The sequence below is a fragment of the Dromiciops gliroides genome, chromosome 1 (genome assembly GCF_019393635.1).
Source record: "Dromiciops gliroides isolate mDroGli1 chromosome 1, mDroGli1.pri, whole genome shotgun sequence".
Classification (NCBI taxonomy): domain Eukaryota; kingdom Metazoa; phylum Chordata; class Mammalia; order Microbiotheria; family Microbiotheriidae; genus Dromiciops; species Dromiciops gliroides.
The window spans coordinates 142108573-142134275 of NC_057861.1; the positions used below are offsets into that span (position 1 = coordinate 142108573).

The window sequence follows — 25703 nt, forward strand, 5'->3', positions numbered from 1 at the left end:
TTGGAACCCAAAACTATAAATAAAAATGTTTATTACATTAAAAAAAAACAACACCCAGAAGAGTCACTGAGTCAAAAGTAATCATCTTCTGGGAAACAGATATCCTATACTGTTACATGGTTATTAGAATTGCTCCCCTTGATATTATCAGATATGTAACACCAAAACCAATGATTAGAGCATACAAAAACAATTCACCATCTCCCAGAATTATCCGGTCACATAATTACAACTCAGATATACACAAATATGTATTTAATGGATGTAAATATTAGAGAAGGAAGGGACAGTTTGGAAGATCACACAAAAAACTCAATTATAGAGTTTTGCTTTGTTTTTAAAATTTCAGATTCAGAATTTAGTTTAGGCAACAGAGGACAACAAAGACTGTATATCTAATCTTGATTTTTTAAAAAGGAAACTGAAAACAAAATAATGCTCCCTTTTTTATACACTAATACCCCAGCATAAGTAAATAAGAAAATAATTGGACTGGTTTTATTTTTTTATCAAAGAGAGGAATGCAGAAATATGTTAAATGTGATTATACATATATAACATATCAGATTACTTTTTGTTTTGGGGAGCAGGGAGGGAAGGGAGAAAGGGAAAAACATTTGGAACTAAAAATCTTATAAAAACAAATGTTGAAAACTATCAAAGAGAGGTCAGTAGGGAAAAATTGGGAGACTGAGACACTGCTACTGGTTGGCTTTGAAAAACAAATTTGAGAAAAAAAACCCAAAAAGATGGTCTTAAAAAGATACACACACACACACACACACACACACACACACACACACACACACACACACACACGCGCGCGCTAAGTAAAGGTGAAAATAACAACCAGTAAAACATATACATCAGCTATTGCTGGTTTCTGGTAAAACTTAGAAGTGTTAAATCCTTTTTACAGAACTCTAGTGGATAAGACTTGTCATGATTAACAGCCTTGCTTTCATCTCAAACCCAGTCAATTTAAATGGGGAAAATGAAATGGCTGCAAGCTAGACTATTTCAATTCAGATTTGTTACTTCAAGGCTTTTAGTCATAAAAGAATTTATAAACCTTATCACTCAATCTTCAAACCAACATTTATTTCAACTCCCTCTTAAATTCACATTCAATAAACTTAAACACAGCTAGCTCTTCTTCAAAAGGGGAAGGGGGGTGTTTGGAGTTTTCATTAACATTATCAACAATCAAAACAAAGAAATAAAAATATTCATCACTAAACTGACCTCACAACAATGTGAGTACTGACTACAAGCCCATAAATACTAGAAGCCTTTTGAATGAACTGGTGATTCTTTAAAAAGGACACTGAGTGTTTCAATGGTATTAATTGTTCAACCATAAAGCCTAGTAAAACATTGCTACTTGAGGCAAATGTCTTAAAGTTGAACAAACTATGCTATCCTCCAGATATTCCTTTAAATAAATAAATTTAGCCTATTTATTAAAAAAAAAGTCAATTAAGCTTCCAAATAAGACATGCAACATTGAAAACATGGTCTATTTCAGGTTAATGTGAAAAATATTACTTAATACAACTGTTGACTTTATTAATATAGTAGGGCTAATATACAATACATTGATTTGTCTGAATTCAATCCTTTTTTGTGTGTGTCCAAAAGACATTTTTAAGGAAGTATTTGCTACGAAGTTCTCACGAATCACAGAATGCATTTTAGCATTGTGCTTTCTACAGGAAAAGTAGATCATGCATCTTTTCAACTTATTTTGTTTCCTTAGCTATAACTGAGTTAAACCTAGGCACCTTATAATGACCCTACTTACTCAGTTAAGGCTGACCTTGACAATTTCAGATATTGTAGTCTTTTACAAACTGACTTAGAGATTTTTTAAAGCAGTCAAATTCCTTTCGACAGAATATATTGCAGAGCAAATTAAATATAAAAAATTGATATGTTTTAATAACCATGGGTAATAAGAGGCTGAGGAAGATGAACTTGATATGAAAGGCCCTGGGCATGTAATAAAGACTCCTGAGTAGGGTAACATAATGGAAGCAGTATATTATGAAAAATAAACTATAAGTTGCATGAAGGACAAATAGGATGAAGAAGAGACCAGAAAATGGGAGATAAGTGGCCAGTGCAACAATTAGACATGATGGGATCATGATGCTTCAGATTAAATGGCAGCAGCAGAAATAGAAAGGAAGTGACCAATCCAAGATATTTTTAAAAGCAAGGATCACGTCAATTAGCTATGGAAATTGTGAGGAAAGGCTCACATGTTTCATAAGACATCTGAAAAAATCAACAAAAAATCAGTATTTTGAGGGCATAAAAAAGTCACTGATGGGGCAGCTAGGTGGCCCAGTGGATAGAGCACCAGCCCTGGATTCAGGAGGACCTGAGTTCAAATGTGACCTCAGACACTTAACACTTACTAGCTGTGTGACTCTGGGCAAGTCACTTAACCCCAATTGCCTCACCAAAAAAAAAAAAAAAAAGTCACTGATGCCTGATTTTTAAAAAATCTCTTTTTTATAGTCTGCCTACAAGACTGCTTAAGAATTTATACATTTCTCCAGCTAATGTCAGTACTAAAAAAAATTTAAAAATCACAGTTTACTTTGATATCATTTCCAAACTATTAACACTATTAATTCCTTTTTAGATATAGGAGATTTAGGGATTTATCTCCCATCTCCTGAAATAATGAAGACATATTTAATAACTGATGTCCTCCTATGTCAAATGATACCCTAAAACATAAATTTTTAAAGAAAAAAGTTTTCTACATTTCTTTGGACCATTAATAGATATTTTCCATCACAAACTACTGCAACTACAGCAATTTCCCTTAATGTAAAAAAAAAAAATTGAGGTGATGTAAATGCTTAAGAGCACAAAAAGGGCAATATTTAGTTGGGGAAAATGGCAGTCAATAATAGTAAGTAATTTATTTCTGCCACAGAGTTTGAGGAAACTCAGAATTATTAGAAAAGATTTTTATGGCTTGACTTTAATTACTTTCCCATGTTCATAGACTGCTTGGCTTCTGAGCCCAAGTTATAACAAAAGAGTATGATCAACTGCTGAGTTAAAAAGACTTCCTACTGCTTTTATCTGTTAGTAAAGCTACTGTCTACAAAGACCTCCCCCAAGAATCATGGAGTATGAACTACAGGCTTGCTCGGGTCTGGTTGCTACATCCCAGCCTGCATTCATTACTTCACCCCATTAACATTCCATACTGAGAGCCCTTTGCCAGTTTTATGAGGCGAAACCACAAAATGTCAGGTTAACAAAACCCTCACGCAGCAATTTCACCTTGAAATACTGCCTGTCAAACTCAACTTCCAAGATTTTCAATAAATTACTATCTCTATAAAGCTGGTTAGAAGTTAGGTAAGAACAAAAACATTTTTATCAGGATATAATCAGGTTCCATCTAAATATGACCAGATCTTTTGATAATACAACATAACTAAGAAAAAAAGCAACAGCAGCGATTTCAAGTGTCTGATAAGTTTATTTTTAATTGTCTTAACATTTAAGAAGCTAACAACAACAACAAATCTCCTATCAAAATTTAAGGTCAAATAAGCAGTAAAGAAAGGGTCTGTCTCTCCTGGAAATAGAACTGTTACTTAGCACCCTCTTTATAATAATAATCTACAAGCCATTTTTCTCAAAAACCAAGCTAAATCAAAACTCCCAAGGGAACAAAGGAGAAACTCTGGAGAAAAACTTCAGACCTCTATGTAACAGAGTTATTATAATTAGCATAGTAACTATTATTATATCACTTTTTTTCCTTGTCTATAGCATTTGAATTTCCTTAAGTTGTGGTGGCCAATAAAGAGAGAAAGAAGATAAAAATGACATTACTCTGACTGACCATGGAGATTGTCATAACCTTCACTCTTATCACCCACATCCCTCACCATAATAAGGAAAAATTGGGTTTGCCTAAGAAATTGTTCTTCACAAATGCAACCTGAACCCTCTTGGCTTCTTTTCTTTCTGGAGTCTGTGAGTGAAGTAACACATACTAGTATACCATTTTCACATGAGGGGATTGTACCCAAAGGTATTTGCATACCAATTCACCAGAGAAGAAAAGGATAAACATTTGTCTTCAACAAAGTACTTCACAAATGATACTTCTACTTTAATAGTCTAGCTAGCTACCTAAAAATAGTGTTCTCACTCATATATGGACTTGGTGGATAGTCATTCAAAAACTCAAAGAATTTGCAATTGTATAACCAACTACCGTATCCATTCACATAGAAACAGATACATTTATTAACTCCAGAGATGAGAAATAAATTACTATATGATAACTTCTTTCACTGTTGCTTCTACATGACATGTTTAGTGTGGAGGTACCCATCAAATGTCTGCAACATAAGCGAGCACAGACTCAACCAACACACTATATATTGAAAACACCAGACCACCAGAGAAGATGATGTTTCATGCCCCACTCTACAATCATACAACCCACATATCTTGCAATATTCTGTGCCTCTCCTCTCTATGACTGAAGCTACCCTTCTGCAGAGGACTTAGAGAGAAAACCCTTTTTTGTTTATGAAGGAGTTAATTCACTCAGTTTTGTACATCTGGCACTATCTTGATTGGTGGTGAATGAGTAAGCACAAACTCAAGTCTTTCATCTCCCCCAATATGGACATTCACATTGAAAACATACAGTATAGTATAATGGAAAGAGTGATGGAACTGTAGTCTGAGAACCTGAGTTTGATTGCTGGGTTCTATTATTTTTTAGCACAACCTGTGAGAACTCGAACAAGTGTGGGTTATTTTTCCATCTGTTTACTTATTTTTAAAATGAAAGGAATGTGTCTAAATGATCTCTACGTCCATACCAGATCTAAATTTATGAGCCTGTGAAGGTGACCCTATTTTAATATTTCTATTCTACTCATTACTAGCTAAAGCCTGGAAGCCATGCAGCATCAATTAGTGACCTCACTACCCATCTCATGCTTCTCTCTCTTCCCCGCTAGTTTTTCCTTTAAGAGAGCACAGAAGTAAAAATAAGAGCTCCAGGGAATTAAAAGGAAAGAAATCCAAATCCACACTGCTTAGCATTGGCTATCCAAGGAAACATATAGGCTCATTCTTCTCTAGAAGTTAATTTTTAAGCAGAAACACCGTTGACCTCAGGGGGTCAAAACAAGGTCTAGGCAGTAGCGTACATTATTAAAGAGAAACCTCAAGGGAGCTGGAGGATGAAGTTTAACCACTATAAGTTAAACTTTTAGGTTAAATCAACGAAATTTTGGTAACATTTCCACATATGTTCCATTTTCCATTGTTTTAATTATTTTTCTTGCTATTCTCTGGATTCCTTCCAGTTTCTTCATATTCCTCTTTATAAAACAGAGAAAACAAAACTGGACACAATATGAGACTAGAATAAAACTCTTGCATGCCTTACCATTTATTCATGCAACCTACTATTCTGTTGTTTTTGGTTATTAGAACAATTCATTAGCAGCTTTGGTTCACTAGAGGCCCTTTTATATTGTACCTGTGCTATTTTGGTTTTTGTCATTATATGCTGATGTTTATTTTGTTGTATTATTTTTATTTTATCCTATCTCTGTGTCTTTGTAAAGACCGTCTGCCAAGCCTGTTATGTGTCTTCCCCTCATCTCTTTGCTTAAAATTATTAATTTCTTTCGAAGTTATAATCAAGTGCTATGTGCTAATAAGGACCTTCTGATTCTGTCAGTTATAAGGAATGGACCTCTTGGCAAGTCTCTGACACAGCCGATGACCCTCTTCTCCTTGATACTGTCTTCACTGCTTTCCATGACACTACTCTCCCCTGGTTCTCCTACCTATGTCACCATTCCCTCTCAGTCTCCTTTGGTGGATCTTCATCCAGGATGCACATGCTAAAGGCTTATGCCCCTCAAGGATCTACCATGGGCCTTCTTTTCTTGTTCCCTCATACAAGTTTGCTTGGTGATCTCTTCAGTTCCTATGGATTCAATTATCATCTCTATGTTGATAATTCTTAAATCTTCTCCAGCACTAGCTTCTCCCCCAACCTCCAGTATTGTATCTCGAAATGCCCATTGGACATCTTGAACATGATAGCCGATAGACATCTTTTTTTTTTTTTTTTTTTTTGGTGAGGCAATTGGGGTTAAGTGATTTGCCAAGGGTCACACAGCTAGTAAGTGTTAAGTGTCTGAGGCTGGATGTGAACTCAGGTCCTTCTGAATCCAGGGCCGGTGCTCTATCCACTGCGCCACCTAGCTGCCCCACCAATAGACATCTTAAACTCAATATATCCAAAACCAAATTCATCATCTTTTCCTCCAAACCTTCTGTTCTTTTGAAGTTTCCTATTACTGTGGAGAGCATCTCCATCTTCCCATTTACCCAGGCTCACAATCCAAGTGGTATCCTTGACTCCTCACTCTTCCTAACCCCCACATTCAATCAGTTGTCAGTAAATCATTATACATTTATTAAATGTCTACTATGTGCCACGTACTGTGCTAAGTGGTGGGAATAAAAAGAAAGCCCCAAAACCATCTCTATTCTCAAGCAACTCAGTGTAATGGTGTGAAACACCAAGAAAACAACTAGGAACAAACAGGTTATGGAGTAAGGTGGAGATCATCAAAGAGGGAAAGCACTAGATTAAGGACTTTTTGCAGAAGGTCAGACTTTGGCTAAGACTTGGAGGAAGCCAAGGAAGCCAGGAGGCAGAGATAGGAAGGAGAGGCTTCCAAACATAGTAGATAGCTGCTGACTATACAGAGTAGGGAAATGAAGTATTCTGTACAACACAGTGTCACTGGATTGCAAAGAATGCAGTGACATGAAAGGCGTAGCAAAGGTACGAAGGGCATTTCTAAGTTAGATTATCAGTTAAACTGATAGGGATATGAGAACTGGCATCTTGGAATTTGTAGTTCAGAGGAACAAGTATTTCCTCTTCCTCTTATGGTAATTTGACAGGATCATTTTGCAGGCTGAAAGTGGACTCAAGGCCCTCCAAGATCTTAAAGGGAAATGCACAGTGTGTGGGAGGAGACTGAGAGGATGGGTTCAGCAACAAGGATATAGTATTCCCAACACTACCTGGGACTTAAAGAGCTAAACTAGAAATAATCAGGAGCACAGGGGCAAGTCAACAAGCATTTCTTAAGTTCCTTCTATGTTCCAGGCACTGTGCTAAGAACTAAAGATACAAAGAAAGGCAAAACCAGTTCCTGCCCTCAAGAAGCTCACAGTCTAACAGGGTGAGGCAATATGATCTTCTCTGGTGTTCTGGTGTTTCCTATATATAGTGGGCTAGTACAGTCTGTGCTCACTGAGGTTGCAGACATTTGATGGGTGCCTCAACACAAAACATGTCACGTGGAAGCAACAGTGAAAGAAGTAAACATACAATAATACAAGGATAAATGGGAGATAAGCTCAGGAGGAGGACAATAACATTAAAGAGGTCATAGAAAGTGAAATCCCCTTGGGAAGATTAACTCCTTGAGAATGTTCCAAATCACTAATAACAAGATAAATGCAAATTAAAAGAACCTCATACCAATCAGCTTGTCAAAGATGACAGAAGACTAAAATAGTAAATGTAGGGGAGCAAGGAGGAAGATAAACACACTATAACACTGCCTGTGGAGATGTAAATTGGTGCAAACCTTTTGTTTTTTTTTTTTTTAGTGAGGCAATTGGGGTTAAGTGACTTGCCCAGGGTCACACAGCTAGTAAGTGTTAAGTGTCTGAGGCCAAATTTGAACTCAGGTACTCCTGACTCCAGGGCCGGTGCTCTATCCACTGCGCCATCTAGCTGCCCCTGGTGCAAACCTTTTGAAAAACAATTTTTAAAAGTAATTATATATACTTATTTGGCATATATCCTATAGAATTCAGAGAGATGTAAAGATCTTATGTTGTTTTATGCAAATTTTCTTTTTTATTATGAACTTAATCTTCATTAGGCATGCCCATTTCAGCATACACAAACAAAAAGGGCTGTATATGAAATCCTGAACTTGTTAGGTATTCTGTCATTTTAAAGTGGACATTATTACATTATTAATTTTAACAAATGCCATGTGCCTCCTTCAGAATTAATCTTTTTTTCTTCTATATTTTCTCAGTGATTTATTGATTTTCTTTTCTCTTCTTTGCCTTTAATTTGTTTCCCCCTCTATCACTTTACCAATTATAGCTGTTCAAAAGAAGAATGAGCTATCTTGAGAGGCAGTATGTTCTCCATCCTTGTGAGTCTTCAAGCAGAGGCTAGAAAATCACTTTAATTATGTTATAATGAGGACATCATTCATGTATGAGTTGCACTAAATGACTACTGACATTCCTTTCAAATTTCAAATTCTGTGATTCTATAATTGTTGATAGCTTGTGTGTGTTTTTTTCATTTGAAACTATTCATATGATTTCTTCATCTCTAAGATTAGAGTACTGGTTCAATAGTTTCTCAAGTCCCTTCCAGTTCAAAATATATAATTCCATGATCTTAGGCCATTTATTTCCTGAGGAAAGGTTCTTATTCTTATATATTTATTTCATATATAATAATATTTGTAACAATACTTCCTGTGGTTGCCAAAAATTTTAAGGAAAATTATGGACAAACTGGTATATGAATGTAATGGAACATTTTTTGTGCCACAAGGAATCATAAACAGTAGAAACTTTCAAAAACTTATGTGAACCGATGCAGAGATATATAAGCAGAACCATGAAATCAACATACAAATTACCATGACCTGAAAGACTATAACACTGAAATACTCCAGAACTCTGAAGAAAGCAATTACCAGCTATTAGAGCAAATCATGAAAGAAGCTTCTTGCCTCTCCGCAGAAGGGTGGTATACAATATATGTAGAATGAGACAAATATTTTCAGATATGGTCAATGTGTTGCTTTTGCTTGACTGGTTATTTGTTATAGAGTTTTGTTAGATAAGAGAGGAGTCACTAGTGAATGGTTGTGATTAAAAACAAAGGCATCAATAATTAAACAATTAACTGTCAGTGAAATAACAGTATTACCACACTGGCAGTAAATGTGGATTAATGAGTCAATCCCATCATGATAATGAAGTTCATGGGTACTTATTGCCCACTTGATGATGAATAACTGCTAGTTCATATACCTGAACTAACTATATCTTTAGGACTGCCTTTCAAAGAAGCAAGACATTCCAGGCTTAAGAACTGAGACCAAAGAAATGCAAAAAAAAAATGGATAAACCAGCCCCAGTTCTCTGGAGGAAGGCTCATCAATCCACACAATATTTCTAGGGAATTGTACACATCAAAAAATAGATACCAAATGAAAAAGACAAATAAAGCAGAGGTTCTTAGACCACAAAGGGAAAGAGATGGAGCAAAGGAACATCAAGGAACAGACCCAGAATATATAAATGCCCTACCCCTCCCTGGTACTGTGAGTTATGTTCTCTATGTAAATAAGTATTTCCTATATTAGGGAGTACTGTCTAGCACAGTTCCAGAAATCCAGGTTATTATATAGCTTGCTATGGAGCTGGGATTCACCAGAGTGGAAAGGTGTGTGCACTCTAGCAATTGAAATGATTTTTCTTTTGCCAGGATGGAGCAAGAAGGATCAAAGGGTGGGCAATGATGGGAAGATTAGCCCACCCAAAATAGTATTATAATTCTGGAAGAATATATAAATCTCTAGAGTGTATGCCCCCCTCCACAAGGGAAAAAAGCTTGATTTCATTAGAAAGTCAAGCAAACCTCCCTTCTGCTGAACCACACTTTCCTCCAGGGACATACACAGTTCTCTAAGACAAGTGCTTAGCATGATTCCTGGCACAGTGTAGGCACTTGGAGGAAGGTGTTGTTATCATCCCCATTTTAAAAATGAGGAAACAGACTGAGAGAGGTTAAGTAACTTGCCTAGGGTCACACAGCTAGTAAGTGTCTGAGGCAGAATTCAAACCCATGTTTTCCTGACTACAAGCACAGAAGGGGTTGGTATTTAGTACCTAGTATTTAACAGATCTATGCTTTTATTATAATGACTGCTGTACAACCCTGAAGAAATGGATGAGTGAGTGAATGAACAAATGAGGATTTAGGAAGACTGATAGTAATAATAAGATTGATACAATAATCCTTCATAGAGTCTAACATTCTATGTCTTCTTTATTGAGAAAGAAACTGAATCAACATTACATAAATATCCAAATCATGAAAAAAGTCTCCTCATACATAGATCAACCTAACCTTCCAAAATTCTATTTGGAGAACTGGTAGATTAAGGCATGCCAGTTGCTGATACTTAATTTAACAAATATTTATTAAGTGTCTACTACATGCAAGACACTATACTAGTGTTGAAAATTCAAAGGGGGAAAAAGCCAAACAAAGAAGTTTTATCCTACTGGGGGTTATAACAAGTGAATATAATAAAAGAAAAATTTAATAGAAAGGGAATCCTAACAACAGGGTTATCTGGGAAGACTCCATGGAAAAGGTGGTGAACTGTGATGAAACCTGAGGGATAACTAGCATTCTGGGAAGCAGGGATGAAGAGAGAACACAGTTTAGGCCTGAAAAACAGCTTGTATAAAGAGAGAAGAGAGAGAAGCATCAAGGTCAGTGAACAGCTTCTTACTGCCCAGTTTGACTCAAATGTAGAATTTGTGAAGGAAAGTAGGTTGGAAAAATAAAGGGGAGGCCAGATTCTGGAGAACTTTAAATGTCAGGATCAAGAATTTGAAGGTTTTAGTCAGGGCAATAGTATGGTCAAGATCAGTGCCTCAGGGAGATTATTTTGGCAGTTGTGTGAGGAATGAAATATAGAGAAGGGACAAACTGGAAACAATTTATTTGCTCAATTAGAAGGCAGAGAAGTAATACAAGCCTTAACTAAGGTAAGGTGCTAACTATCTAACTAAAAAAAGGCCAGATGCTAGAAATGTTATAGAAGTAGAACTGACATAACTTAACAACTAATTACTATTGAGGGTGAGGGAAGCTCTAAGGTTACAAACGAGAATGACCTCAAAGGAAAGTGGTGTGTACAAAAGAAATAATGAATTCCGAAGAAGAGAAATCCTGGAGTAAAGGAGATGGGAATGTTTAGAAAGAGAAGATAAGGTGTTCCATCTTAGACATGTAGAGTTTGTGAGGTGATATCTAGAAAGCAGGTGACGATATAAGGCTGAAGGTGAGGAAGGAGGTTAAGTCTAGACATAAAGCTTTGAAAGTGATCTGCATGATGATACTTGACTCCATAGGAACTAATTAAGAACCCAAGAAAAGATGTATACAGAGAGAAGGCCCAGGCCTGAGTTCAAGATAACATCGATGCTAAGGGAAAAGAATCTATGATTCAGCAAAGGAGACTGGAAAGAATAAGATAATTTGTAACCTTGACATAGTTTTCAGCCACATTGTGGGATTAGAAACCAGATTATAAATGATGAAGAAGTAAGGGAAGGAGAAGATGATGAAGTGGAGACAGTAAACACAGAAGACAAAAGTAAAAAGGAATTACTGTGCAGTGAAAGGGAAGAGACAACTGATTAAGCCTTAAGGAAATGGAAAGGTTAAATGAGAGATTTTTTAAGGGTGAAATAAATCTTGGTAAATAAGAGGAAAAGAGCAAAATTGAGGTTTCATAATATGTGGCTTAAATTTAACTTCTGGGCTATAAAACCAAAATTTTTGCAGGGTCTCCATTTTACCTTTTTAAAAATAATAAAGTAGTGATTTCCAGAAAACCCAATCTTTAAATTTTCTTTGCCTGAAAAACTATGGCTGTTTGGCACTGGATTAAAAAAAAAAAGCTGGTTTATAAATATTAAAAAATGGGAGTACAATTCTTCTTCCCAATGCAGAGACAGAAAATCTTTATTTCCTTTACTTATAGCCATTACAAGAGTTGTCTACCCCTTTCAAACTAAAAATATAAGTTGGTGTTCAATAAGATATTTATATATATATACACACACACACATATATACATACATATACATATATATACACATACATACACACACACACATATTCCATAGCATATCCTCTATGACTCTGTTGCTACAGTGAGGGTCAGGAAAAGTAGCACTATTGTGGTCTCCATGGGAATGAGCTGGAAAGACCTTAATATAATAAGGAACACTAGAGAAAGCAGGACACATTTCAGTGTCCTGGCTAAGATCCAGCAATGAAAAAGTATTTTATGCAATGTTCTCTTCTACTGTGGCAGAAATGAAAGGGCATCTAGATTTTTTGTTTGTTGTGTTGCTATCCAATTATGTTTCCAGAGGCTACAACAATGACCTAAGAGCAATGGTGCTAAGGAAAGGTGACTAAAGCAGTTGTTACACTGATCTTCTCAGTCTAGAAAAGTAGGGAAATGAGATTTGAGGTATGAAAATTCATTCCACCACTTGAATGGTCAAGTCATCTTAAGTCCTTCCACAGAAATATTTGCATCAAATGGCAAAACTAAAAGCAAAAGCAAAAAAACTCCAAAAAACCCCACCACTATTTGTTACTAAAAATCATCATTTAAAGTTTTATAACCATATAAACCAGAAAAAAAATTTCTTACAATATCTTACAAGGCAAACTTATTTTAATAACTACCATTCAGAAGTACAATAGTCACATTTTAAGAGAGTTAAATGTTACTGTGTATCAAGTAAACATTTAGAGATTTTCAGCAAAATATGATAACTGGATAAATGTTTTTTTAAATGGTTTTATTTAAAAACATAAGTGGTTTTTTTTAATACCAGTGTATTTTTAACTTGTCAGAAGATCAAAAAGTGACTAGTAAACTTTGTATTTCATTGCATCTTAGATTCAGAATGACACTTTCTATCAGTTATTTTCAATGAGCCCATTACAACCTCCATTTTGGATCTTTAAATACTCTTATTCTTTTACTAATATTTGTTTAATTAAGTTAATTAATTACAGCTTAACTAAAATATTTTTAAAAGACCTCACACAGCTTTCAAAGTGCAGCTTGAAATCTAACCCTCCCACCCTTTTCTTTAAACCAGCACTGAGGATGAAGTCAATAAATTGTCAATTAATTATATACTGGCTTTGAAAGTTCTTCAGTAATTTACTATCATCCCACTTCATAAATTTCTTAGTAAAACTTCTGAGATTTCTACTACACTATTTCTTCCATGGGAAAATTTGGCTTAAGTGTGTTCTGCTGCCAATAAACCAATAAGGCTAACTGGCTGATAATCCTCCCACACTATACCATGTAGGCATGTGCACTCAACCAGTGAAAGTTTAATTTGTTCCGCTAATGGCACAGAAAACTACTTCGACATATTCTCTATATAAATCTGAAGTTAAATCTTCTGCTTTTAGTTATATCTTTGTTGGATTATGATAGTTAGGGGATAAAAAATACAACATGATGACCATAACTGGAACCCTGTTCAAATAAACAAAAAACTAAACTCACTGCCTTCCCATGGGTCAGATCTCCTTATTGGCCATATAAGTTATCCTGCCATCCCTTTAGGAAATATGGCCCTAAATTATAGTGACAACATGTGATTGTCCCCCTGTGGTCAGCTTTCCTGAGCTAGATACTTCCTGAACTCTTATTTACTTGGATAGAGATTGCCCAACTTTTACCTTAACACCATTTCATGAATGGACCATTCTGATCCTTTCCTAAGTTCATATCACAAAACAATTGACACAACATTAAGAAAATGGGGTTGGGGCAAAGCAATCAGAGAGGGGGAATGGGAGATAAGGGGGACAGGAGGGGGGGGAGAGAGAGAGAGAGAGAGAGAGAGAGAGAGAGAGAGAGAGAGAGAGAGAGAGAGAGAGAGAGAGAGAGAGAGAAAAGACAGAATAAATCCAAGTGGCTGGGCCCTTAATATGAAAGGAAATAGTATGTTAAGTTGCTGGACTGTTCTTTATAGCAGGCTCAAATGGTTGTAAGAGAAGGGACAGTATTATAGATCTAGAGGCAGAAGAGCCCTTGATCTTCATCATCTACTCGAACCTTTCCTTTTATAAATAAGGAAACTGGGGGCCATTTATTCAAGTTCACATAGACAGTGTCATATCCAGGAGTGGAATTCAGGCTTAATGATTCCACATCTAGAACTCTTCTGGCTGTACTATGAAAGTATCCAGAATTCAACACCATAAGCATTTGTTTAGCTCTTCATATGTGCATAGACCATGTCATACATACACACCACCATTCAATAAACTCCAATGGCAATTTATTCTTTCCAAAATTAAACATAAAATCCTTTGGCTTTTAAAGGTCCTTCACAATCTGGCACCTTCTTAACTGTCCAGTCTTCTTCCACTATACTTCTATCCACAGACTCTAAGATACAGCAAATGGCTTACCTGCTATTCCTCTCACTCAGTACTCCATTTCTGTACTCCATGCTTTTTCATTAGTTGTCCCCTATCCCTTCCAGGCCCCGATTCCTGGATCCTTTCAAGACCCAGCTCAAATCTCAACTTCTTCAAGAGACCTTTCTATCCCCCTCCACCCTACTGTCAGTACCTTTGCTCTGAGATACTTTCAACTTACACTGCATACACCTTATACAGAGGTGTTTGCATGTGGACTTCCCCATTAGAAGGTCTGATCCCTGAAAGCCAGGACTGTTTTGGCCTTTCTTTGTATCTCCAGTGATTAGCACATTTTCCCACCACTCTCCCCACAGATGATGATCACTTAAGTTCATCCCTCTGTTATTCTATGTATCTCCAGTGCCTGGCACAATGCCTGGAATATGCTTGATAACTAATGGTAAAGGTAATGTGATGGAAATAAATAAAAAGTCATACACCTAAATTAAACACACACACACACACACAAGTACAGGCTTTGAGAGACTCTGGCTTTCACATTCAATTCAAAGGGGAAAGACTGAAGTTTTCATTGACTACAAGTTCAACATGACTCAACAGCATGATGTGAATCCACATTGACTGTCCATAATATGGGAAAAAATATGCCCTCCATACACAGATGAGATCTATATGTGAATAGTCATGGAAACTAGACGTTCAGAGAGAAATTTATAAAATATGAAGACCCTAGAAGGATTGCATAGAAATGTTCTCTTGGAATCTAGAAAACTCCTTCTTGAAGGAATGAAACAGTGAAGGCTAGATGGGTTTGAGAAAAAGATAAGTTCTGTTTTGAACACAAAGAGTCTGAGATATATATATATATGGGACATCCAGAGAGATGTCCAGCAAACAGATAGAGATAGAGAATTTTACTTCAGAAAAAAGAAAAAAGAAAAAAAATCAATAGATTTGGTAAGAAAAAAATGGAATAAAATAATTGCTGTTACATTTTTTTCTTCCATCCCTTTCATAATCAAAATCCGAGAAAAAGCTTTCTGCTCTTGTCACCTCCACTTTTTCACATCACCCTCTTTATAATCCTTTGTAATCTCACTTTTTGTCCATTCTATTCAACAACAATGATAATAAAAATGTTCTATCTTCAAAGTTACCAATGATTTCTTTACTACAAAGTTGAGAGAACCTGAGTTCGAATTTCACTTCACATACTTAGTAGCTGTGTGACCCTGGGCAAGTCATTTAACCCCAATTGCCTTAAATATCTGGGGTCATCTCCAATAGTCCATATATATATCTTGTCACTGGACCTAGATGGCTCTGGAGGAGAGAGTGAGCTTGCACAACCCTCCCTCACTTAAATCCAATTCACTGCAAGTCATGACATCACCCTGGAATCACAGTCCTCTTCTAGAATGAAGGGCAAACAACAACAACAACAACAACAAGTACAATGATCTCAAACTTCTTGACCACAGAACAATGCCTGGTACATAATAAGTGCTAAATAAATGCTTGTTGACTGAATTTGACATTTGAGCATTTTCTGATAATATCAACAATTCATTCATTCTGGAGATTTTTTTCTTGGGTTTTCATGACACTGCTCTTAGATATACTTCTACTTATCCAAATCTTCCCAGGCATTTCATAATATTTCTTTTACAGAGGAAATTAGACAACTTATAAAATCACTTTATAGAAAGAATTAATTCACTAAAACCTCCTAGGAAAAAAGTCCCAACTGTAAATAAATAATTTATTTGTTCACTATTATATTGGATATTTATGATAACAATGTACCTGTCCAAAAAACCCACTAGATTATAATGTATCAAATGTAGCATGATAAATAGAGACAGGACAGTGCCCACTCAGAAGCTGATAATTTTTAAACAACCGTATAGAACTACAGGCTTAAATATGTAAGGTCTAAACATTGAAAAGCTGAAATAGTTCTCCAAGGTGGTAACACAGGCATCTAACTAATGTCCTAAGACAATAATAAGAACAATGTAGTCATTATTTATATATAACATTGTCAAATATTATTTATATTGAATACTTATGCCTTTCCTAGTGACCCCAGGAATTCAATGAAGCAACTTCTCAAAGCATTTTTCCGTTTAACCAGAAAACTGGATCATTTAATTACTTCATTAATATAGTTATGAATGTGTTCTCAGGGGTCAATGATCCTGGCCAGTATGTGTCATCAAGAACAACAGGTTTAAATATCAAAGAGAAAACATGAATAAGATCCTTGAAATCAAATAGAAATAGTTACCTACATGTAGCATAATGTCTTAGAAAACCACAAATTGACATTATTTGTGTTGTACTATATTTTTTAGACATTCCCCAATTATACTTTAATCTGTTTCTGCCACACTCAGAATTCTGTGGGTGAACTGTGTTGGTGGCTGTGAATTTGACACCTCTGCCTAATAGCAACTCACAAAAAAGAAAAAAAAAAGCCCCCAAAATGTAGTAGAAGCTCAAACAAAAGTTTTTAAGAACTTTATTCATATAAACAAAAAATTTTAACATAAAGAGAATAAAAACATAATTAAGATTTCCATCATAATTCAGATTAGTGAACAAAGCATACCCTCGAGGTTAACTTGCTGAATTGGAATTGGAAGGGACCTCAGCTGTCATCCATTTCGACCAACATTCAACCAACTCCCCATCATAACAAAGCCAATAAAAAGTTGTTTAGCCTCTGCTTGAAGACCTCCAAGGGAGAAAGAGAACCCATAATTTTTTGAGGCAAGACACTCCATTTTTTTAACAGTTCTAATTGTTTGGAAGTTCTTCCTGGCTCTTTGCAACTTCCATCCATTTCTGGGACCAACCTAAATTAAATGTAATCCCTCCTTAAAGATAGCCCTTCAAACATCTGAATACTTGAATCTTCTCTTCTCCAGGATAAACATGCCCAGTTTCTTCAACTGATCCTCAATTGTCCTGAATTGACCCTTTCAACATCCTGATGCTCCTCTGGACACTCTTCAGTTCATCCATGTCTTTGTTAAACAGTAATACCCCAAAATAAATGCAATATGTCAGATAAAACTTTCACTTGATCCCTCCATCCCCACTAAGTATTTTCCTATATCTCTCATGCCCTTGGTAGCTAAACTCCCCCCAAAGTCAGTCTACAATAAATATTTACCACCATTTCCTCTCCTCTCTCTCTTCTTAACCCACTGCATTCAGATTTCCAACCCTCTCATTCCACCCAAACTGCTCTCTCCAAAGTTTTTAATCATCTCTTAGTTGCCAAATCCAAAGGCCTTTTCTCATTCTTCATTCTCCATCACTTTAACCTTTGACAAGCTTGGTCACCCTCTCCTCATTGAATACTTTCTTCTCTCTAGGTTTTTGGGACACCATTCTCCCCTGCTTGTCTTCCTACCTATCCATCTAATCCTTTGCTGGATTTGATCCTGCATGTAATAGGCCTATAATTACCTCGGCTGTTCCCTTTCTGATAATTTTAGTCCCTTACAGATGGCTGACCACAAAGAGGAAAGCTGAACCTACATCTTCTGATCTTCTGGTTGGGTAAGAAATTTCCCCTACCCTGTCCCTTTAAACTCTAAAGTACCAGCTATTTTCCTTTTAAATTTTCCAATGGGTTTTTTCAACTCCCATTCCCCGATTGATAAATGATCAAAAGATATGAACAATTTTCAGATGAAGTAATCAAAGCCATCCATATAGCCATATGAAAAATAATATTCTAAGTCTATTGATGAAAGAGATGCAAATTAAAACAATTCTTGTTAAAACCCTTGACCTAGCAATACCACTACTAGGTCTATATCCAAAAAGACATAAAAAACAACAAGGAAAAAGACCTATATGTACAAAAAATATTTTAGCAGCTCTTTGGGGATGTCCATCAATCAGGGAATGACTAAACAAATCATGGTATGATTATGATGATATAGTATTCTATTCCATCATAAAAGAAATCATGAGCAGAATGCTCTCAGAAAAGCCTAGACTTATATGAACTGGTGCAAAGTGAAATGTACTATGTACAAAATAACAACAATATTGTGGGGTGCTTAGTGTGAATGACTTAGCTATTCTCAGCAATACAATGATCCAAGACAACTCTGAACTTAGGATGAAGAATGCAATCCATCCTCAGAGAAAGAACTAATGGTTTCTAAATACAGATTTGCATACACACACACACAGAGTGAGAATTGGAGTGACACCCCCTGTTGGAGAAATACTGTAGGAAAGCTGGGCCATGAGGAGAAGGCATCTGAGGGCAAGCCTTGTGGCTTGAAAGGTCAGTTCCTTGGCATCAGGAAGTGGAGTGTGCTCATGGGTACTGTCAATCAAAGCTATCAGCCAATTAGCTTGGAGCTGTCCGTTTTGGAACAGCCCTGTGTCCGGTTTCACAGTAGGTTTCTGGGATAAAGAAGGGGCGAGGCGCTCTCTCTCTCTCTCTCTCTCTCTCTCTCTCTCTCTCTCTCTCACACACACACACACACACACACACACACACACACACCCCAGGAGTGAAGCAGAAATGCTGGCTCCCTGAGATAGATAGATGTAGGCACCTTGGCCTCTTTCTCTCTCCTCACCAAATTCTTTTGCTCCTTAATAAATGCTTAAAAGTCTAAACTCTTGCTAAAGCTTCTATTTTATTGGCGACCACTCATTAGATTTTTAGACAGTATAGCTAGAATCTTAGCCACCTTACAGACAGCAACTATTCAATGTGTGTGTATGTGTGTGTAAAACACTTTATTTTTCTTGAGGTTTTTTGGTCTGCGACTAATATGGAAATGTTTTGTATGACTACATATGTATAACCTATATCAAATTGCTAAGTCAAGTGACTTCTCAAAGAGAAGGGGGAGAAAGGGAGAGAATTTGAAACTCAAAGTCTTTAAAAATAGACATTAAAAATTGTTTCAACATATAATTGGGGAAAAATAAAATACTAAATAAGGAAAAAAGAAAGAAGGAAAAAAGTCAGAAAAAAAGAAAGATCACTGGTAACTTTAGAGAGAGCAATTTCAGTTGAATAATGAGGTAGGAAATCAGAATGTAGAGTTAAGAAGAATGTGAGGAGAGAAGTGGAAGCATAGATTACAGACAGACCTCTCAAGTTGATTACCCTTGAGGATGGATAGATCAAGTGAGGGTTTTTTGAGAATGGCAGTAGGCATGTTTGCAGGTAGTAAAAAAGTATCCAGGAGAAAGAGTGTCTAAAAATAATTCAGAGTGGAAAGGATAGAGTAATGTGCTGGAAAAGACAGAATATTGACTGAAAATCATACAAACATAACATTTATAATTGTATGCAGATCACGAATAAAGATCTTAAATAGTACAAAGCTAAGTACAAATCCCAGCAGTCACTGCAGACTTTCTGCCAAAAACGACACTGAACAATTCACAACTATTTCCTCTTTCAGTCTGGCCACATGACCAATTCTGAATCCATCTCATTGTATCACTGTCTAATCCATATTTTCCCATCTTTCCCATAAGAATTAATTCTATCATTTTATGAAAAACTTTGCTAAAATCTAGGAAAAACACATTTACAAAATTCTCCTCATCCTGTCAAAAGACTTTTACATTATACAAAGTGTGGTGGTATTCTAGATACCAAAAATAAGATACGAAAATTTAAAAAACAAAACTGTGAGATTTCTTCAGAATAAAAATCATGCTTGACTACTGTCTTAAACTAACTAGTAATTTAGTTATTTGCTAGGCTACTAGAAAAATGCTACATTAGCCCATGGTCAAGGATTTCTGTTGTAAGCTCAGTTGGAAGAAATTATGTTTGTATCAGTTTGGGAAACAAGGATTTCAGGTTATGCATAAAAACCTAACAAAAAAAACCCAAAAAGTAAAAATTTAATTTAAAATAGATCAAGCAGTGCTTGCTTCAGCAGCACATATACTAAAATTGGAATGATACAGAGAAGATTAGCATGGCCCCTGCACAAGGATGACAGGCAAATTCATGAAGCATTCCATATTAAAAATAATAATAATAAAATAAAATTTAGAAAACTAAAATAAAATAGATTAAGCATAAAATATTGTCAGTATTTTCAGTAGTTAAAACAACATTCATTTGGCTCAGCCTTAATGTCAATTAAAACAAAGCTTCTTAAACTGTGGGGGTTGCATAACAACACATAACAATGTGTGGTAATGAAAAATTTAACAACACTAAAAGGTTACGTATACCTATTTTATATACCTATATACTCGGGGTTGAGTAAAAATGTCTCAGGCAAAAAGGGGTTGTCACAAGTAGAAAAAGTTTAAGAAGCCCTGGAGCAGAGCACTCATACTGTCTTTGATAAGGAACTGAGCAGTAACCTCGGGACTGCCAGGGTGTACTGTTAAAACAGCCAGTGAAAGCATGAAGAAAATATACTTTAGATAAAATAGGGCTTTTAGAAAAATATTTACATTACATTAATATTCTGCAGACGCCTCAAAGCTGTAATTCATGGTCACTTACCTTTTCACTTTTTTCAAATTCAATTAGGGTCTCCTGCCATCTCAAAAAGTCATCTCTTGATCCTTACTCCTTTCACACATTTCAATGACCTCTCTCAGGAAGCATTTCCAATTACACAGACTGCAGACATGTCATTAACCTCTATGTAACTTTACCAGTAGGGCTACTGTATATGTGTACATGGATATGGTGTGAACATGTATGTACTCACACATTTATAGAAATGAACACACACATGCTATATATTCATTACTGAAGCTCTTATAAAATCTCTATGTGCAACCAGCTACATCCTAAACTGTTAGCTGATAAAGGTGGTGGTGATGATGAATTATAACCATTAGTACAGACATTCTGTTTTCAAAGTGTTAACTGTTATTTCTTAACCTACACAAGAGCTCTTGAGAGGGAGGCTATCGCTGTTGCTTCCACTTAAAAGATTAAGAAGCAATCATGGAAAGATCAAGTGATTTACTGAAGGGAAACTCAAGGAGAGCATCCAGAGTGAGGATTAAATGCAAAAGTGCCTGCCTTACAGTCATGTCTTCAGTCTGAACAGGACATTTCCCCCATGCATGACAAAACTCTCATCTCTGTTATAAGGATGGATTATATGTATTTTATAGAAAAATCAATGAGAAATCTGTTCTGGATCAGACATTTGGAAGACAGTAAATGGTAGATAAATGCAAACAGTGAATTTATCTTCAATGTTTCAAAACAAAATTTTCAGTCTATTTATGAAATGAGACTTTAGAAGAAATAGTTACAGATATCCCCATAAAACCAGCATACATATTTACAAAACCAAACATGCTGGAGAAACACAAGGGTAGAATGAGGCCCTTAAAGCAAAGAGGCATGTTTCACATTTACTTGTTTAACGACAGCAATATATTAATCTCCAGATGCAGAATGCTTAATATTTGGGATTCTCTATTTTATTTCCAAAGATATAGTTTTTCAGACTATACACTCTAAAAGATGTTTGACAGACTTAGGCAAGGTACATTTTTTAAAAAGCAACTTAATTCTGACTTTTTATTTTATAGATTTTAAAAGTAGTCTTTGAAGTTAAAAACTTTGAGGTTTGAGAATTTAGGCAATAATCATTAAAGTAATGGTTGAAGCTGGTCAGTAATTAAATTGATCACATCTCCCTGAAGGCCAAAAACCTAGTAGCTGACAACATAGTTCAACGTTTTCCAGCTGCTTTAGAGTAAAGCCTTTAGACATTTGGATGCATGCATGCATCTTATTTTCCCAGGATTTCAAAGTCCACATGCAGGCTGCTGCTCAGCTATTATAAATGAGTAATTCAAGTAGGGCATGACTGCTTCTTGTATTAACTTGATAAAGATGTTTCACTCCATATGCATCAACAGTTGTGTTAAGTCATCCCTTTCACAGGCTGAGTGAAGCTTACTTATGTTATGCTTTGTTAACAATTAATCAAATTTTTAAAAGCACTATTAACTTCTGTACTTATTTTTTTAAGGATAAAAATAAAATTATGATTAATAACTCCAAACAGATGAATTAAATATATTTTAATAACTAAAACATTTAATTCATGTTAAAATAGTACTGAAGACAAAGTAATATCTTTCATATTCCATAGTTATTTCATTCATTGAAAATATTTTGTAATGAATTTTCACATATTTAAATTAAAATGAATTTTCATATTTTTAAATAGACATTTTTCTTAGTGATGAATAAATGTTAAAATAACATGCAATGTTATTTATTAATAGTAATGTAATGTAATATGTTTCCTCCAGAAGCCTGGGCACACTTTAGGTGGATTCCTGGCTTCTCTGAATCATTGTCTTTATCCATATTGGCTCTAAACCTCCTATCTGACCCTACCCTGCATATTTTCGCCAACTTTCTTTTTAAGCATCTACTTTATGAAGCTCAGAGCATGAATATGTCAATTTAAAGAACAATAGATTTTCTAAGTAGAATACAAACTCTTCAGGATGTTTTATTTATTTATTTTTTTGTCTTAAATTCACTAGCAACCAGAGAAGCAACATGGTGTGGCAGATGCTCAATGTCTAGAAGACTTCAGTTTAAATTCTGCTCCTGATAAATCCTGGCTATGTATCACTGAGCAAGTCACCAAACCTCTATGTTCTACACAATGACATAAAACTATAAATTGCAGAAAAAGTGCTTAGTAGAGAAATTGGTAGAAGGAATACTTAGTAAACATTTTTAAATATCTGCTAAATATTCTTATTTCCAGAAAATAAGAAAGAGAAAATAAAGAAAAGCTCAAATTCATTCATAAACTGAGGTACTTTTTAAAAGTACAATTCAGTGTTAGCTTTTGTTTTTACATCACCTCCATTTCCCACTATAGTCCTTACTCTACTCTTTTCTTGATAGCCAACCCTCATAATACTTTTTAAAAATAGTAACAAAAAAGTTCTACAAAATTAACATACAAAAAAATCTACTACAATATGCAATATTCCACACCCATAATGTCCTACTTCTTCAAAGAAGTAGGGGACAATGTCTTCTGCATTTATTTTGGGGGGCAAAAGTTGGTCATTACAAATACAAAGCATTGTTTTGATTTCTAAAAGCACTTCAGAAGCAACAAGTATGTCAGTAGTAATACTGGAGAATATAAGAAGCAAGTTTCTTTTTTGCCTTTGTGTTCTACCTTGTATTCGAATTATTTATATGCAAGTTATATTGTCCCTATAGGAGTGGAAGCATATTGAGGACAAGGACTCTCATTTATCATCTTTGTACTCCCAATGCCTAGCACAATGCAAGGAACACAGTATGTACTTTTAAAAGGCTTACAGAACTGAATGAAACTGTGACTTCATCTTTCCCCTCTGGAGCGGAGGGGAGGGGAGGGGAAGGGGAAGGAAGTAGTAAGGGGAGGGAAGGGAAGGAAGGGAAAGGAAGGAAGGGAAGTGAGGGAAGGGAGGAAGGGAAGAAGGGAGGAAGGAGGAAAGAAAGGAGGCTCCTATGTGCCAGGCATTATATAAACATGAAATATTTAAATTACAATACAAGAAAGTAAATGCCCTTTAAGAGTGGCAAAATGAATAATTATAGACAATAAAAGAAGAAAAAACCCATTGATTATTATTTGTACTTATTAGTGGTTTTTGAAAATAATAATAGAGGGGGCAGCTAGGTGGCGTAGTGGATAAAGCACCGGCCCTGGAGTCAGGAGTACCCGAGTTCAAATCCAGCCTCAGACACTTGACACTTACTAGCTGTGTGACCCTGGGGAAGTCACTTAACCCCCAATGCCCCACAAAAACAAACAAAAAAAAAACCAAAAAGAAAATAATAATAGATAGCAATTATATAAACAGCTCTGAGGTTTGCAAAGCACTTTGCAAATATTATTTCATTTGATCTTCACAAGAATCTTGGGAGGTAGATGCTATCATTATCCTTATTTTACATACGAACTGAGGCAAGGAAAGGTTAAATGACTTGTCCCCTGTCATCCAGCTTTTGTTTGTCCTTCATGTTCAAGAGAACCAAAATAACATCACTGTGTTGTGGTCAAGGTACTGTGTGTAAGACTGTGGCTGATCCAATACGAGCTCGGATGGCTCCACCACAGGTTGGGCAGAAATAGTTCAAATGAACATTTTGGAATGAAGATGTCTCTAAATTTATACCTCTCATGTTTCCTTTGAGCCAGTGCAATTCTTCTTTGCTCACAGAGCACAGTGCCTACTTTGATGCAGGCACATCATGTTGGACGATCCTGTGCCAGTGTTTCCCATTTCTCACAATCAATACCAAAGTTTTTCAGAGAGACCTTAAGAGTGTCCTTATATCTCTTCTTCTGACCTCCATGCGAGCACTTGCCTTGTGTGAGTCCTCTGTAAAATAGTCTTTAAGGCAAACATATGTTTGGCATTCAAACAATGTGGCCAGTCCATCAGAGTTATGCTCCCTGTAGTAGAGTTTGAATGCTTTGGCAGTTCAGCTGGAGAAAGGACCTCAGTGTCCAGTACCTTATATTGCAGGTAATCTTCACAATCTTCCTAAGATAATTCAAATGGGAATGATTCAGTTTCCTGGCATGGTGCCAGCAGACTGTCCATATTTCACAGGCAAACGACGAGGTCAGCATAGCAGCTCTGCAGACGTTCAGTTTAAAAAGCAGCTTAATATGTCTTCTTTCCCACACTTCCTTGGGAGCCTCCCAAACCCTGAGCTAAATCTGGCAATGCACGTGTCCACCTCATCATCCATGTGTACATCCCTGGAAAGTACACTGTCAAGGTAAGTGACCTTATCCACAGTATTCAAAACTTCTCCATCTGCTATAACCGAAGGTTCTACATGTGGATGAGGCAGGATTTGAATTCAGATCATAATGACTCCAAATCCAGCATTCTGCCCACTAGGCCAGCTAGCTGCCTAAAATTTAAGTCTAAGAAGTTTATACACATCTTTAAAATGAGGATTCTGTATATCAAATAGAATTCATTGATACCCCTTCCCAGAACAGAAAATCAATAATTGAACAAAATCTATTTTTATTTCAGCCCACAACCAAAATATATCACCAACTTTTATTGTTGTTCTTGTTGTTGAGTCATTCAGTCATGTCAGACTCTGTGACCCTGTGGACCAAATGTTCATTGGGTTTTCTTTGCTAAGATACAGGAGTGGTTTGCCATTTCCTTCTCTAGTTTAGGCAGGGCTTAAGTGACTTGCCCAAAGTCACATAGCTACTAAGTGTCTGAGGTGAAATTTTAACTCTGGTTTTTCTGGTCTTTTTAACTTCTGGTCCACTGTTCT

At 35.9% G+C, this 25703-nt stretch overlaps 1 protein-coding gene and 1 non-coding gene across 2 annotated transcripts in view; one reads left to right on the forward strand and one right to left on the reverse strand.

The window, feature by feature from the left end:
* Window positions 1-25703, reverse strand: part of VPS13B (vacuolar protein sorting 13 homolog B) — a 996174-nt gene that overhangs the window by 660732 nt on the left and 309739 nt on the right. The window lies entirely within an intron of this gene.
* Window positions 20304-20410, forward strand: LOC122737492. Its single transcript, XR_006354327.1, has one exon. It is a non-coding gene; the product is annotated as a U6 spliceosomal RNA (small nuclear RNA).